Source organism: Struthio camelus, chromosome 8 (genome assembly GCF_040807025.1).
Source record: "Struthio camelus isolate bStrCam1 chromosome 8, bStrCam1.hap1, whole genome shotgun sequence".
Lineage (NCBI taxonomy): Eukaryota > Metazoa > Chordata > Aves > Struthioniformes > Struthionidae > Struthio > Struthio camelus.
The window spans coordinates 17,684,044-17,700,333 of NC_090949.1; the positions used below are offsets into that span (position 1 = coordinate 17,684,044).

Genomic DNA, 16,290 nt, shown 5'->3' on the forward strand with positions numbered 1-16,290 from the left:
ATTTTGAGCCATGCCCACAGACTGCTTTCAAGTTTTGTACTCCATAACAAAAGTCCCCAGACAGCGAGGCTGACAGCTGCCACCAACTGTAACAGCTATACTCAAGTGCCCAGCACAACTTACAGTGGGCTCCCTAGAATTAAGAGGATCCTCAGCACTGAAAGAAAATTGCAACATGTTACCTAATAAAGGGCATTTTAGCAACAGCATGAACAGAGTGCAGAGAGAAGCTCCTGGCCAATACGCTCCCTGCCAGCGGGGCACCGTCCCGGCAGCACCAGCCTACTACTCGCTATTTTTAGGGCAATAGCGCAATGGCCACTGATAGTCAGGAGCTGTGACAGGGAGCGCCCTCCTCCACTAAATCTCGACTTTTGCCTCCTCCAAAACCCCCCGGGCAGTGGGCAGCAGGGCAGGGACGAGGGCAGCCCCCGGCACAGCAGCTCCCGGTCCCTGCGGGGGCACCTGAGCAATACCGGCATTAGCGTCACCTCACAGCTGCTTTTACCCAGCAAACGCAATGCCCCGACAGGCGCCAGCCCCACAGGGAGCTGCAGGGCTCAGCACAGTCTCCCCAAAGCCCTGCAGGGTGCTGAGGAGCGTCCGGGCAGCGGGATGTGGGTCCCGGGTGGCCTCGAGCTGCTCAGCCCTGCCCTGTGCGTGCCTTACCGCAGCTGTTGCTGTTGCACATGGTCAGCTGCATGGAGCCAGGGTCTGCATTCAATAAAAAAATACATATTACATGTAAAATATATATTAAAAAACCAAAGATCAGTACAAACAATGCTAATTTTGGTTAGTGGGTGAAATGGAGGAGGAGTGGTCTGATTTTAATGGGGAAAAGGAATCCCCGAGTCATCAACAAAAAGTATCTCTTACGCACCCAGAGATGCTCTACCCCACAGCCCGGGTGCTCTGGAAAGATAAGCACAGGAAAAGAGTAACCTGCCTCCCAATTAAAGCAGTAAAACTGTAATTCGTCCCAAGAACATCAGGATTTAACAGTACATTAGCTTTATTTCGCTAAAAAATCCACACCTATGCGCATATTTATCCTTGTCTGGACATAGCAAGAGAAACACTCACGCAGTAAATATAGGATATCTGTGACAACACCCAGCTCTCGGGCGCTCGCGGCATGTGCCAGCCCCTCGCGTCACCTCGAGCGCAGGCAGCTGGGCCAGGCGAGAGCACGAGTGACTTTCCACGCTGCCTCGCCGTGGAAAAGGATCCAGACCTTGAGGTGTGCAATGGCAACTTGATGCACAAAACGCTCAAGTGGAGCATGATTACTGGCTTCCCATCCATCACCGGCAAAGTGCTCTGCTCCCTGGGCAATCAGGTAACTAGAGGAGGACGAAATGGAGAATGCAACGTGGTTCTGCTATCTTGCATCACAACCCCCTAGTGCATTTAAACCACCCCGAGGAGTTAACAAAAAGGCTGATGACTAGTGCTAGCGCACACAGCCCGTTCATACTGCGTCAGAGGGTCTGGGCTCTGTCACTAGTTTACATTGCATAAATTAAAAATAACTAAGAGTTGTAAAGTGTCATTTTAATGAATAATTGACTTTTATCATGAATATTAGAGCTCTGTAAAACACTGACACTCTACAATACGTTCACTGCTCACTCCAGAATTTACTTGTACTCATAGCACCACAATTCAATTTAATTCTGGCTTGGACTAATACAGGAACTAGAGGTAAAGCTAGTTTGCTTTACCTAGAGGTAAAGCTAGGCTGAAATAAAGTTTTTTCCCCGATTTCACAGTGAATCCATGAAAACCTGAATTTGATACAATTCTCAGGCCCTTCCTAGATCCACCATAAAAGCATCAAGCTGAGAATGAAAAAGTCAGTTCCAAGTTCATGTTGGCAAGTTAGGCTTAAACATTTTACAAAATTCTTGTGCAGCTCTTCTACTAGTTGTGACTGGAAGAGCACACACGAGTCACTCTGCATCCACAGAGGGCTGTGTATCTAATGTTGTCCCACTAAAGACACACCTAAGCATACCATGCTGTTACCTGGATTACCTTGTACAAGAAAAAATTGATAATATGAAATATATCTGACAAATATGCCTGTTTTATGCTTATGGAATTTGACAATATTGTAATTTCTTGGCACATAACATTTAGAAAGGAGTGCTATTATCAGCAGTCTTGGGCCACTCTGCCACCTTTGCTCGTATCACACAGGAGAGCACCTGAGGGCAAGAGGAGACGCAGCTGGAGCATTTAGGGTGGCTTAGCACAGTCAGGCCAGACATGAAACCCTGGAGATCCTTTTTGCAAACACCGACACTTCAAAAAAACAACAAAAACAAAACAAAAACCTCCATCATTTTAAGTCAGAACCAAAACACTTTGGGTTTTAATTTTCTGTGAAAGCAGTTACAGAAATCACACTGGAAATACTGCTTTAGAGAAATTTTGAAATACTCTTTCTGAATTCTTATTTCATCCTCTGGATGTTATTTAACTCTGTGTTAGTCCTAGCAGCCTGTAGCGTGCTATTACTAAAGGCATCAATATCTTCTAGGTCAAATTGTCCCGTCTGAGTTACGCTAGAAGAGCTTAAGGTACACATAACACTGTTCCATTAAATAGAAAACTAATCTAGAGAATAAATACTAAGTAAACCAGTCTTAAGCAATAACACAGGGGAAACAGTAACTCAGAACATTACTAGGGGTAAGATTCTAATTTAATAACATGCAAATAAAAAGCATAAAAATAAAAACCAAAATGAAATCTGCTATCTATGCAAATCAATTTTTCACTTGATATTTTTTCTGAGAAAAGTGTCATTCAGGCTGCATTCTTGAGGAATATAGTTTTAATTAAAACAGCTGTTAAAAAAGGAGAAAATCTATTTTGGTCATTTTTCCTGTTTTAGCTCTAAAGACGCTTTGGCCAAGGCTGACACAGAACCAGCAACGAGATCGCCCATTACTGCAGAAACCTCGCGCCAGGAAAACACAAAGAAGGGAGAAGAACCACTTCCCAGAGGACCCAGAATCATTAAGACAGAAAAAAATGCGTCCTGTCTTATTCTCCACTTCACCAAGTCCAAAAGCTCATACAGTAATACCAACAGTTACTAAAGGGCTTAGCTTTTTGTTGAGGGTCAGTTGCGTCTCCTCGGCAGCCGGCAGACCCTCTTTCGTCCGGAGCCCCCGGCCCGGCCCGGCCCGGCCCGGCGCAGCACGCGGAGACGCAGGCTCCCGCCCAGCAGCACCTTACCCAGTCTCTTCTTCCTCAACCCACGATTAGAAAAAATGCCATTAGATTACAGCTCAGGACTTCAAAAAGGAGAAGAGTATTACCTCCGTCCCAAACAGAAATGCTTCTTCAAAGGAAGACTTCAGACCGATATACACTTTTCTCAACACAGTATATCACTTTTACAAAGTTTAGGTAAAAAGCCGACACTGTTATTAGCCTTTGCTGCACCTTCCCCAAAATAACAAGGCCTCCTGCTTTTCTAGGCAGGATCTTTTACTTTTAGAGTTACCGCCAGGCCGTGACAGGCGGTCTGAGGCGTTGCCGCTTATTCCCGACGATGACGACGCAGCAGCCGGGAGGCGCAGAGCCAGGTAGGCGCTGCCCCAGGGCAAGGTGCGCAAACACCTCCCAAGGCACTTCGGGAAGGGCAGCGTCCTGCCGGCGCCCGAGCTGCACAGCAGACGCGAGAGGTCAGGGGAGAAGGGGGAGGCCTGTCCTGATGTGTGTTTTCTCAGTGTACAGTACTTAAGGGAAAAGAGAGGGCTCGTCCCGCGCGACGGCACGCCCAGGGCCTTCGACGCCCCGAACCGCCCCTGGACTTCGGCCTCCAAACCACACACCGAGGACCCGGAGCCGCGTCCTCACGGTGGGTGCCGATGCCCTTTGGAAAGGGCACACAAATCTCACACAGATCACCAAATGATATCTGCGCCTTATTTTTGGAGAGAGAGATGTGAGACGAGCATCTTTAAAAGAAACATTAGAAGGATGCAAGCCCAGGCAAGATATTTTGGGTTGAAGCTGGACATCTCCCAATATTCACATCATTAGACACTGTTTTTTCCTGTAAAACTGAACATAAGTTAACTTGCCATGATATAGAAAGGAAGATTAAATTGTCCATTGGGCAGTTTTGGCTTTACCAAAGGGCATACTCACTGCATGGCAAATTAGCCAAAGCTCATCGACTACTGCAACAGCACAGAGCAAGTTTAACATACTTACGGGGTGGGTGGGTGCATTTTATCTACTTCAGCATATGACCACAGTTCAAGGCACCATTTTTGCTGAGAGGAATACTAACAATTAGTGTATTTATACTTGGCTGACATTTTCTTCAGCTGAAAGTTACTGATGTTGGAATGATATTTGCAAGCTAATTTGTATTCACATTTTACACTTTGAAGGCAGTGATAATTCTCCAGGAGTGCACAATTCTCCTTGTCATTTTAAGAAAATTCAACAAGAAACTAGGAACTCCTGGTTTTTGAATACACTCAAATAAAGCTGCTAGTCTTGAAAAGGGGGAGGAAGAAAAAAGAAAAAAAAACAACCAACCACACACAGGGGCTCTATCCTGATAATCCACAGCAATACTAAAAATGACCTCCCCCAATCACTAGGTCTGCAAGAGATCCTGAAAGCTCATCTCGATTACATTTCTGCATTACTGTAGGGTTTATCTGATTTTGACCCCAGACCTGCCTCATCACCACAGACTTGCCCAGTGACGACTGTGCCGTGTCTGAGGCAGATTATGGTCCCCAGGTCGACCTGCTGGCCTTGCACGGCACTCCAGGACAGGGTCCGGCCAGAGAGGTGCCAGCCCTGTCCAGCCCGCAGCTCCCAGCTCAGCTGCCCATGCAGAGCAGCCAGCCCCACTGCCCCATGCTGGCCATTCCCAGGTTTTCAGCTTCCAACACAACTCTTAACTTTCTCGAGGAACAAGGGATTGGTGTTCAAAGTGCCCTCACTATCAGTGCCCAGTCCTGATACAATTTTTAGGATGTTAGAAGAGATTAGCACCAAACCCAAATGGCCACTGTGCACAGACTATTTCAGTTCACCCATATTTTTTCTAATCCTGAGACAGTCCTCAGTCAACAGGCATCATCCCAGGACACACCACTACATGGCTGAAGGGAGCTCTCAGCTACCAGCCTAGGTCCTCATCAATAGTGCAACCGGCCACCCACACCGATCCGGCTGAAGAGCCACTGGAACAGGCAATGCCAACACCCTCCTGCGCATGCAGACGCACGGCGGCCCGTGCTGCAGCACGGATAATGGTACGCCGCCTGCAGCAGCACGCTCTGCTGAGGCTCAGCAGCACTGTAATAAGGATGAGCAACAGAGTAGGTGCTGCCTGGCTTGGCAAGGGACCCTCTCTGCACAGAAACGCAAAATAATCACTTCTGTGCTATGGAAAGTACCCAGACCTTAATTTTTAGATCTGCTTGAGTCTCATAGGTTTTTGGGGGGCGGGGGGGGGGGGGAATCCTTAGCATAGTTCTCAAACTGAAAATTTAAGGTTACAAATTTCTTAGTTGTTTCTTGGATGACTGCAAACCCAAAGGAGTTTAAATCCTCAAGGACGAGTGAAGTATTTCTGCTGCAAGGATCTCTTTCTTGAGGTTGCAAAACATCAAACTAGAAGCCGCACTATGCTCAGGGGCAAAGGCAGAAAGGCATGTGGGCTTTCCCTTTCCCACTGCATCTCAGGTTTATTTTGCCTCCATAAACTCTCCAAAGGTTGCAGTACCATTGCTACTTCCTTTCACAAAACACGTTTTCAGAGTCCTTTATGTGAACACTTTCAGGTTTTCTGAGTATACTTTGAGCTGGTCCTTCCTCCCTTATCTCTTTCTCATTGATTTATTGTATTAAACAATCTGTAACTACTGTCTCTTTTTAGTAAAAAATGAAGAACTGTTAGGCATTTCATCATTTTCCTTGTCAACTATTATTTGTTCTCTTTCCCATTAGGTAGCAGACGAACTTGTTTTTCAATCGTTCTTGCTTCCTAGGTATTCATAAACCTTTATCTTGTGCCCTTTTACATCTGCTACTAGCAGCAACCCACAGTTTGTGCCCAAATATCCTTACTCTTATTATTTTTTGGCAATTTTCCCTTTTTCCAATATTGTGTAAGTCTTTAAAACCTTCACTATCTCACACCTTTCCTGAATAGAGCAAAATATAAGAAACGTTAAGAAACCACAGCCAGCTGTGTCACTGATCTGACTTTAGGAAACAAATAGATCTGCCAGAGTTTTAAGCAACATGCTTTCTTACTAACCTTAAGTTAGGCCAGAACAAAGCCACTTCTAAAAATTAAAATTTGAAAACAAAATCAACCTCACTAGTATTTACATGCCACATGTGTGTTTTACTGATTTACTGAATTTCCCACGTAGATGAAGTTGCACTCTCAGTCTTCAATGACACAAAGTATTCCCTGAAGGATTCTGGGATCAACATCTTCATCTCACTTAATTTTACCTAGAAAAAAGCCCTTTCTCTGGAATATGTCCCCACATTTTGCTCACCGCTCTTGCCACACCATCCGGGAGCTGTTCCCAGCCAGCCCTGCTCGGCTGCTGCCAAGAGGGGCATCTCCTGCAGGGACAGCCAGAGGTTCCCTGTTTTTGGGGCTCTGTGCAAAGCCAAATGGATTCCACTTGGGTGTGCGTCAAAGTCCCCAAAAAGTCATTGTCATTTGGAAAGCAAGAGCTTTTGGAGCAACCACATTTGAGGGAAACGGCACAAATCTCCTCAAAGGCTGGTCAGCAGAAACTGTGCTTCGCCAGCCCCTCACCTGATCGTCTCTGGCCCCTTCAACCGTTTTCTGCCTTGGCACCAGCCGGTACACGTGGGACTGAGCAGGTCAGTGCTTCTCTTTGGAGAACAAACCCAACAGGTTCTAAAAGCAAAAAAAAAGATACAAATTTTAAAGGGTAGCCACTTCTACAGTAAAAGGTAAATAATGGTGATGTGGCAAATCAATCAAAATGCAGTTAAGTTTAAGGACAAAACGAGCTATGAGAACACATATCCCAAGAGCTGTTTATTTCTTAGTTCTTTCATTGAAAATAATCTCTTCTTTTTGGTTACACAACATAATGTCAGATTGTCTTTTCTTTTTCCCCATTTTTTCCTTTGCATGTATTTGATAGTTTTGTTTTTAATAAAAGTGGAGGTGTTTCTTGGCATTTCTACTGCAACAGCAGGGCTTGAACTTAAGGTCAAATGAAAGGAACAGTGTGTTCAGTTGCCATGGAAACCATACCAGTATAATATCAGGTACTAAGATACCAAGAATGAAGTGATAAAATCACTACATTAGTTTAATAAACAAGTTCTATTGTCATCATTTTACTACATATACGGTTCTTTGAAAAATATCAAATTTCAGAGTTTGCTCTGCTTGGCCTATTATTCATTATCTAACAAAAATGAAAAATGATTTCCTTTCCTAAGAGTTTCAGAAAAACATATTCAGAACTCATTAAGGTTCCTATGCATTTTAAAGCCATATTCTGGATACACAGAATTTTGCATACTCTGAAACCCCAAACTGACATTTAATTTCAATTCTCATTTTACATTTTCTTACCCTGCACCAACCTTTTAACAAAGGCATAATTAAATTTTAAATATAAGTTTTAAGGTGTCAGGCCACACTCCCAAGAGCACCTTTTCAAAATACCTTATACCAAGAGGAGAAAAAATGAACGACAGCCTTTCTCAGGGCGCCCGTCCCAAAGGTGCCCTAGGAGCAGCTCCCTATGCCATCTCCAGCGCCCGGGGCAGGGAGCACTGACCGCTGCCGGCCACTGCAGCGGCGATGCCCGGGAGCACGGCAGAGCTGGCTGCAGGCACCCAACGGAGGCGCGCAGCTCCTGCCGGGCCTTGCTGCAAAGCCGCTAGTGCTGCACAGTTCAAGGCAAGCGCCGTGAAGAGCCCCCAAGAGCACGTTATCGTGTCCGGCAGCATGGCAAACAGCACCCTGCGCTGGTGCTGCTTGCTGAGCCATCCTCCAGGTAGCCCGGAAAAGTTGCTGGAGGTACAGTCACAGCACCACGGTGAAAGCACGGCTCTGGATCTGAATTGCTAATAACGTGCACTTAAAATGTCGGTTTTGGCTAGCAATGACAAAAGTGGCTACAGGAAATAATTAGCACTGACTTCCATATTATAGATAATTCTACAAATGACAATGAATGGGGCCAAATGGTTCTGAGAATTCAAGATAACTCCAGAAAGTGGGGAAACCCAGAGTCTGTGTGATTTATTTGTGAAATAATTTGAAATTACTTTGCATAGTAATAGGATTCTGGAGCTCTGTTAGCCATGCAGAACAGTCACGTTGATTGAGAGCTGCAGCCGAGAAAAATAAAACTTTCTTCCACAATAGAGCAGTATGAGACCCCTTTGTGCCTTCTTCACCCAGATAAAGAGCAAAACTCACCCCAGCTCACCCACCACAAACCACTAGCACAACTTCACTCAGAAGTCAGAGACAATTCACTTTTTGCCAGGTGCCACCAAAAAAGGACATTGTTTGACTTTGCTAGACAAACCAAAGCAGCAAAACCAGTCCAGACTTCTGCAGCACGGCCTTGATCTCCTTGTGCACATCTCAGATATGATCTACTGGAAATGCTTTGTCTATACCAAAACACATCACCACTGCAAAAAAATCAATCTTGTTTTATATATAATGAGATGATGTTTAAAAAATATCGTTAATTTTGTCTTTCTCTCTTATTAAAAGAGTTAATATTTACTTCCCAAATAAAATTAGACCAAAAATGGATTGCTAAATTAAGGTGTTTGATATCAAAGTACTTCTGAAACAATCCCAACTCAGACATTCACCTGCTTCTCACAACGTGCTGTTTTGTATCGATTTTATGCAATTGTGTCAACCTGACATCAGTGAACTGAACACCACACGGGAGCAGCCTATGGTCCCCCGAGCACATATCTATACACAGCCGCGAGTACTGTAAGGATTATAGCTGTAACTGCCAGTTTCTGTTAAAAAAAATCTCAGGGCAGAAGGACAAGCTGACCTAATCGGTGGGTCGTTTGACTAGATTTTGCAGCGGGGGCACAGCTAATCCTCGGCTGACAGTCCAGCCTAGAGATTTTTTTTATCCATGATTAATGGACTTGACATCCATGTTCCCACAGCTTCTGCTAAACATGCAGTTCAGAGCCTATTGCTAAATACCACCGAGATCACAGAAAACTAAACTCTTATGACAGTGGAACAACTGTGCCAGAGGGCAGACTTTTCTCTGAGACAAGTATCAGATTACACCAGAAATATAACATAGGATAAGAGGGCACGACAAAAAGGTTTGTGATCTTGGGCCCCTGAATACCTTCATCCTTTAAACTAGACTGACCTTTCTTGATGGAAAGTAGATTGTGCGAGTTAAGAGATCTAACAAGGCAACACATTATCCAAAATTATACTGGGAAATCACATGCACATACAACGTGTTTATCATATTTAAGCAGAGGCATGTGCAATCAGCTTGACCTTTCATTTTATATGTACTTACTAATCAAATTCTAATTTGACTGAAGGGCAGCTGGAGATCCTCTCTTTCCTCCAGAACTGGCAGCATAGGATGTGATCTGAGATGCAAGATTCGGAAATAAGTTTTAAATCCTTAAAGCCCGAAGACATTTGGATCCAATTAACATCAATAGAATCACATGTTCACAGACAGAAAAGAACATAACCTCAAGACAGATAACCTTTCTCCCTAGCTACTCTGAGGTATAAAACTTAATTTTCTACCTTCTGTGCTACCTACACACAGAATGTTCCAACTGCTCCACATAGCCGTTTCCTAACGCTTCGGCTTCTATAAAAAAGCACTGATGAGTATTTCCCAATTTATACTTTTCTTTACATTTTGCACAGAAGCCAATAGCACAAAAGAAAAAAAAAGGAAGTAAAACACGTCAGTCTGAAACAGAGTTGCAATGTCAGTTCATAAGGGACATTGTTTAAACAGTTAGCTCTGTCTGAACTATCCTTGTTCTAGACTGGGAAGTATTTCAAACCTTAATTACTGCAGTCCACAAGACTGTGACAGATCTTTCTTTTTCTTATGGGTATCTTGCCAAGGCAAGATGAGGCATGAATTCTTCTTTTAAAAAGTCTATACTTAATTAGTGCTTTAGCTAACTTTATGTTGCTTCCATGATTCAATAGACTACTTTTGGCTCTGGCAAGTACATCCGTCTGCTGTAGTTTTGCAGCTTCTAGGGTCAAAGCTATTTCGCATGCATTTTCACAATTCTTCACTATATTTCTGTATCCCTAGAGGGTTTTTTTTCCTCCCCCTCTTAAATACAAAGAGAACAAGAAATCAAAATTTTCAAACTTTCATCAGAAAAAGAGCTGCTCTGAGATTTCCTTAATATACTAGTATTCACTACTTGCCTTGCTGCTTCGCTATGTTACTGTAGTATTCTGTCGTGTATTTATAGCAACAGCTCCATATGGAAAGAGAAATAACAGAGGTGGAAGAGCTTAAGTCATTAAGGATAAAAATATAAACATGTTACCCATTTTGACACAAGCACTAAGCCAGTATTTCAGCTCGAGCAGCGAGGTAGCACCGGTCTGTCAGAAGCTGCTTCTGCCAAGAGAAAAATCTAAAGCCTATCCCATGGCTGCAGCCGTTTCCCACTGCACCCCAAGGAGCCCGTGTCTTTGTACACGGTCCCAGCCTCTTCCAAGCCAGCTTTCTACCACCAAGATCTTTTGGCTTCTGGGATTTTTTTTTTTTTTTTGGGGGGGGGGGGGGGGGGGGGAAGGGGAAGGCGACCTTTCTCTCACACTTATCCAACACAGACACAGCTCTATCTGAAATGACACCCTCATTTCCTGTGTTTGCATTCAGCCCTACGAAACCTGCCATCGCACGGTTCGATATCTAGCCCATATTTCCGGTACTGCTGTGGTTTTACGCAGGGATCCCATGACATAGCATAATTGGCTTTTACACTTAAGCACAATGCAAGGTAGTTATTAGCTTCACTACTTCCAATGAGGTTTAATGTTAGCTATAATAAAACATGTCTCAGCTCTACCATCAGCTCAGAGTCTAAAATGGCAATATCTCTATCAGCAATCCCAAGCGTAATTTTCAGATGTCAAATAATACAGGCATAAACACATATTTGCATAGTTTTTTTGTTAGGACGCTTTCACATCTCCTATACACACTGAGTTTCTTGCCATGCACATACCAAGTCTCTCTTTCTTCAAGCATTCTCTGGCAACCCTGCAACATTCCTAGCTCTTGAGGAACATCTATCCTTTCAGTGGAATCTTTCATATGTGACCATCTATTTTGCTGTAATGGGGAACTGACCACTTCTGTAAAGCTTCTAAGTTTCTGTTTCCATAGCTTAAGCCTCAGATTTGGGAGGCAGACACCTGCAGTCCTTTACCCCTACAGGGTGCTCTCCTTACAATAAATCCAGAGCCTAGCCCTTACAGTCAAACTTGCTTCCCATGTTTTGGGCACTCTGCAGGTGCTCATCCCCTCCTCAGCAAACATCCCCCTGGGCTACCACTGCTCTGCATTGCTTCAGAAGTACAAGGCCCAGCTCTTAGCCTAACACTTCCCTTGGTTTCTGCTCCTCCTGTGGTCATTTATACCTGCTTAACTTACTGCAAACTAAATCTGATTGCCAGCTGTTCAGCTCACCAGGGACGCAAGGACAGTCCCACAACGGGATTTATAGCGTGCCTTTCATTGTGTAGCTTTTAGCCTGTGAAATCTGAACCACTGGCAATCTCATCCTTTACTGTCACTTTCTAGGCTTCTTCCTAAAATCCCAGAGGCCCTCTTTAGGATGGGTACATGCTCCTTCCTAGCATTGCACAGACCACAGAAGAAACGGGTTATCTGGTACTCAGTGAAGCCTCTGCATAGATGCAATGAATTCTAGCAACTTAAAGTGGAAAAGACAAACATACGATCATTAAAGCCACATCTTGGTCTCAGGATGTGCTGCCCAAAAAGGTGGGGAGGCAGTGCCTAATAAACTGGAGGTGAAAGGTATTTTGCACCAGAACAGGACAAGGTTAGTTAAGCTCAGACGATAATGAAGCTGTAACCAAAGCTTATCACATCTCTTGGATAAATAGGATCTTTGTGCCTTACACAAGGACGGGGCAGAGATGATGTTGGCAGGGCTGGATTTTCAGAAGATTTCCTCCCTCCAGTTCACATGCTGCTCTTGCCTAGGCAAGTTTTCCAAGAGCTCCCCTGTTCTAGGTTGTGTGGCTCTTTAGCTATAGCAGCGCTAACATCAGTGGAGAATGGGATACAGCTAACAGCTTTTACAGCCTCATTTAAGTGCCAGGAGATGGTATGCACAGGTTTTAGGGATGAGCAGCCAGAGCTGCTGCTCCCCAATCCCATGTCACAGGCCCTTCCTAGGTGAGTTCAGAAATGATGCAAGCTGTTCTCTGCACAAGAGACAGCCCCTTCCTCCTCTGCTGCTCCCTGATCTCACTGCTCCTTCACCTGCCCTGATCCCAGAGGTGAGAGGTTTCAGGAGGGGAGGAGGAGGCACCCATCAGCACATCCTCAGTGCTCCTGGGCAGAGACCTGTGCAAGCACTTACTGATGTATCCCCATGACCTCATAGGGACAAGTCAGGAGGATCTAGTGCGCTGTCAAATTCAGCTGAAAAACCAAGTAGTGTCAGAGTGCTGGGTCCATGACCAAGAGGCGAGTTGTGTTGTGTGACAACAGGTCAACGTCCGTCTGGTTTTCCTCCTTTTTTCCCCTCCCTGCTCCTAATTACTGGTGTCTTGGCCTCCAATATCTCGGTGAAATGAGCATGACAGTTGACACGTCTCTGTAAAAGTAAAATTAAATTAAGCTAAAATGAAATAAAATAAAATCACTTTTGTCTGCCTTCCTGTAAGTAGAGAGGATACATCATCCACTGCCGAGCCAGGCAGAAGCACCCTGCCTTCAGGAATCACGAGCTGACTAATGGCACACAACCTGCTACATGCAACACCGCTACTGTTTTCTGACTTGACCAAGTATTTTTACATTTTTAACTTACTTTTAGTGAAGAGAAAGAAATCCCAAAACATTTGCTTATATCTCTTAAATAACATTAGACTAAGAGATAACATCAGAATGGGTCTTTGACAACCGTAGTCCACGTCTTCTTGTCCAGGAGACAGTTTCAGCCACCAGGGAAGCGCAGTCAGAACATAAGAGTGACACCGCAACAGAGGAAGACAAAAATCATGGGGAAAAAAACATCCTAGGTTAGATACCAACTATTACGACTGCATCAGGGCTGGATTCCTGCAAGCCTCCCTGCGAGCCTGCAAAGCGCCTCACTGGTGCTGCTGCCGCAGGGCCGCCCCAGAGCCTGGCAGTGCCGGAGGACAGCGCTGGTGGGTCAGAGCCCCACACCTCCCTGCCCCACGGCACGCCGGGAGATGACCAACGGCGGCAACAGGCAGGGTTTCAACAGAGCAGGGACTTTGTTTTAGCTTCCAGCCTGTTGACTTCAGTAAGTTTCTGGTTTTATCAGCTCTGTGCAAGCAGCTCGTTCAGCTGAGATCAGCGGCCATCCATCCCCTCGCAGGCCCCGGCCCGCGAGGGCCCCCGGGTGCCGGAGGGCGCCAGCCTCAACGCGCAGCAAACCCCGCTCCAGCCGCAGAGCCACACGGGGCCCCTTTTCGGTACAGTCCGGGCAAGCACATGGAAACTACAGACTCTATTAGGCTTGGTAAACTTTCCTCAGCTTCCCTGTGCCCTGCGTCTCATTTACACTTGCTCTAGGGGCTGAATAAAAATAACCAGCGACCCAGGCAGCCTCGCTACTGCGCAAGGAACCATAAACGCAACGAGACTTCAAAGCAGTCTTTGTATAACAGGATAGTTGGCTGGAAAATGTTAGAATGGCTTTCAAAATCTCCATAGCCATGTAAAAGATGAAATATTAATAGCCTTAATATTAAAATATTTGATTAAATTAATATTAATTCATCATTAAAATTTGAAGAGTTTCATATTTCATAAGAAAACCACAGTGAACCAACCAATAGGGATTTAACGTGTGAAACCAATTATACAAGACCATTAAGCAATGTCTCAAAAAGCAATCTGATAAGTTTTCAGTGATAAAGATGAATTAAATAATTTTGTTTACAAATGGCAGTATTTCTGCAAGTTCTCATGGGAAACTGGATTTGCCCTCCATCATATTTCATTTATTTCATTGTATGTTAACAAGACATTAACATATTAATCTGTTTCAATTCTTTAACATACATATACAGTCCCACCTCTCTTTTTAAAGTCTTTGTGGTATCAAAACTGTTAATTAAGTTTTGGCTAGTTTTCTCATGCCAAAAAGTATCATACCAACAGAGAAGAGAGAAACCTCCGAGTCCTTTCTGTGATTATTGTATAAAACCCTCTTAGAAAAGTTGACTTACTGACAGCTGAAGACAAAAGGCTTTGATTGCACTCAATTATCTCCTGACACAAAGCAACGGGGAGAACAGTTTTTCAAGTGAGTCTGTTCAGTTTTTGTTACCATTTTCTAGCCAGAAACTTAACTTCTTGAAGATCCAGTTTTGCTTCCCATAAGCACACCTCTATTTCTTCTATCAACATTATTTTTAAGAGTTCATTTTGTTAACATATGATTTAAAGCATAAGCAATGGACTTTGTTCAGTTATTCCATCTTCCTTTTACTTTCTTATAAAAGGCGTCTCTGTCCTTTCTCAGCTATTCTTAGTGCCTGACAAACCACAGGCAGAACATTATAGTCAGTTCTCTCCAGACCTGACACGTCAGTCTAAAATTACAAGGCAAAACATCTTCCACTGTATGACAGGGTACCTCGACTTAATTTAATTTTTTTTTCCCCTAAATAAACAACATGAAAGTCTGGAGCTAGACCTTGTTTGTATAACAAACAACACTAGACTAAAATGATGCTTGGGGTTTCATAATTAGATAAAGCCATTGTTTAGAGTCAGACAATACCCATTTACAGCTCAATAAACAACTTGTCACAGTTGCTTGGTCAGAGCAGACCTGGATGTCAATGGAAACAGTTAGCACAGAGGTAGTGAAATAAATTGGTCTCCTGAGTAAATAAAATGAGCAGCAAAGTGAACATGCCTCATCAGTATCAGGAAAGATATTAATTTATAAAGGCTTTGTAAATACTGTTTCATACCTACTGACATTTAAGGAAATGCCTTAACTCCTCTTATGCTTAAAAAAGATAAAAGCTATTCAATAATCTTCAGTCCAAAAGTTCTACAGCCATTTGTAGCGAGAATGTGAAATAGTGCCAGAACTTACAAAGATAATTTTGACTATTTTTCTCATGTTTCAATAAATAAGTACAATTGATTTTACAGGATTATGGTATGTTTAAGTATCCTGTGTTGGTTTTGCCATTTGGAAGTGCCTAGAAGAATCAGGCAGAAGCATGCTGGTTGCTAGCGTGCTTTACCCAAGACATGGCGTAACTTCTCAGCTCCATCAGTACCACCAATATACACCCACAAGCGAATACAGGTGTATGTGCACACAGCGTTACAGAAATAGAGAGCACGTTTTAACTTTTGAGAATCATACTACTTCATCCTTAATTCTTCAAATATGTAAACATATTTATAACTTTGCTTGTGAATAATCTCAAGAAAGTCAGTAGTCTCATGCAAAGCCCTATATGATTATGAAGCCAGTACTTTTTTACTAGAGTGGAATTGGTTAAACACGTAAAGCTACAAACACGTTGAACAGTTTGCAGACTAAAAGCTGCCCACAGAAAACTGTAGTCTTAAAGAACATCTACAGTCTTTTAAGAAAAACAAATGGCAAATAAATTTCTGAATTTTAATAAATGTGTTTCTATGTATGTGCATAAATACCCTCTCTCACACACATATATAAACTGCAGCTGCTTACAAGCATGAAAGCCCAAGTACAAAGTTCCTGTTAACACTGCAGTCATTTGCGAACATTTTCATTATTTCTGGCTTGTGTCTGGACTGATGAAAAATTGGTGGATTGTGTTTTCTTGAACACTTCCTGAACCAAAAGGACATTGACAACATTAGTATTTCCATGGAAATAGTTTGCTTAGCCCCAAGTTTATTTCCACTCTAGCACATTAATCCACGTATGTCTAACAAAACAGGGCGGAGGAAGATGGAGAATAGCATTAGTAAAGTT

At 43.6% G+C, this 16,290-nt stretch overlaps 1 protein-coding gene across 1 annotated transcript in view; it reads right to left on the reverse strand.

Annotated features, from left to right (window-relative positions):
* Positions 1-16,290, reverse strand: part of LOC104151260 (uncharacterized) — a 313,421-nt gene that overhangs the window by 209,834 nt on the left and 87,297 nt on the right. The window contains exon 4 of the mRNA XM_068952381.1: positions 6,833-6,937. The gene's annotated coding sequence lies outside the window, so the exon portion shown is untranslated. The remainder of the gene's footprint in view (positions 1-6,832; positions 6,938-16,290) is intronic.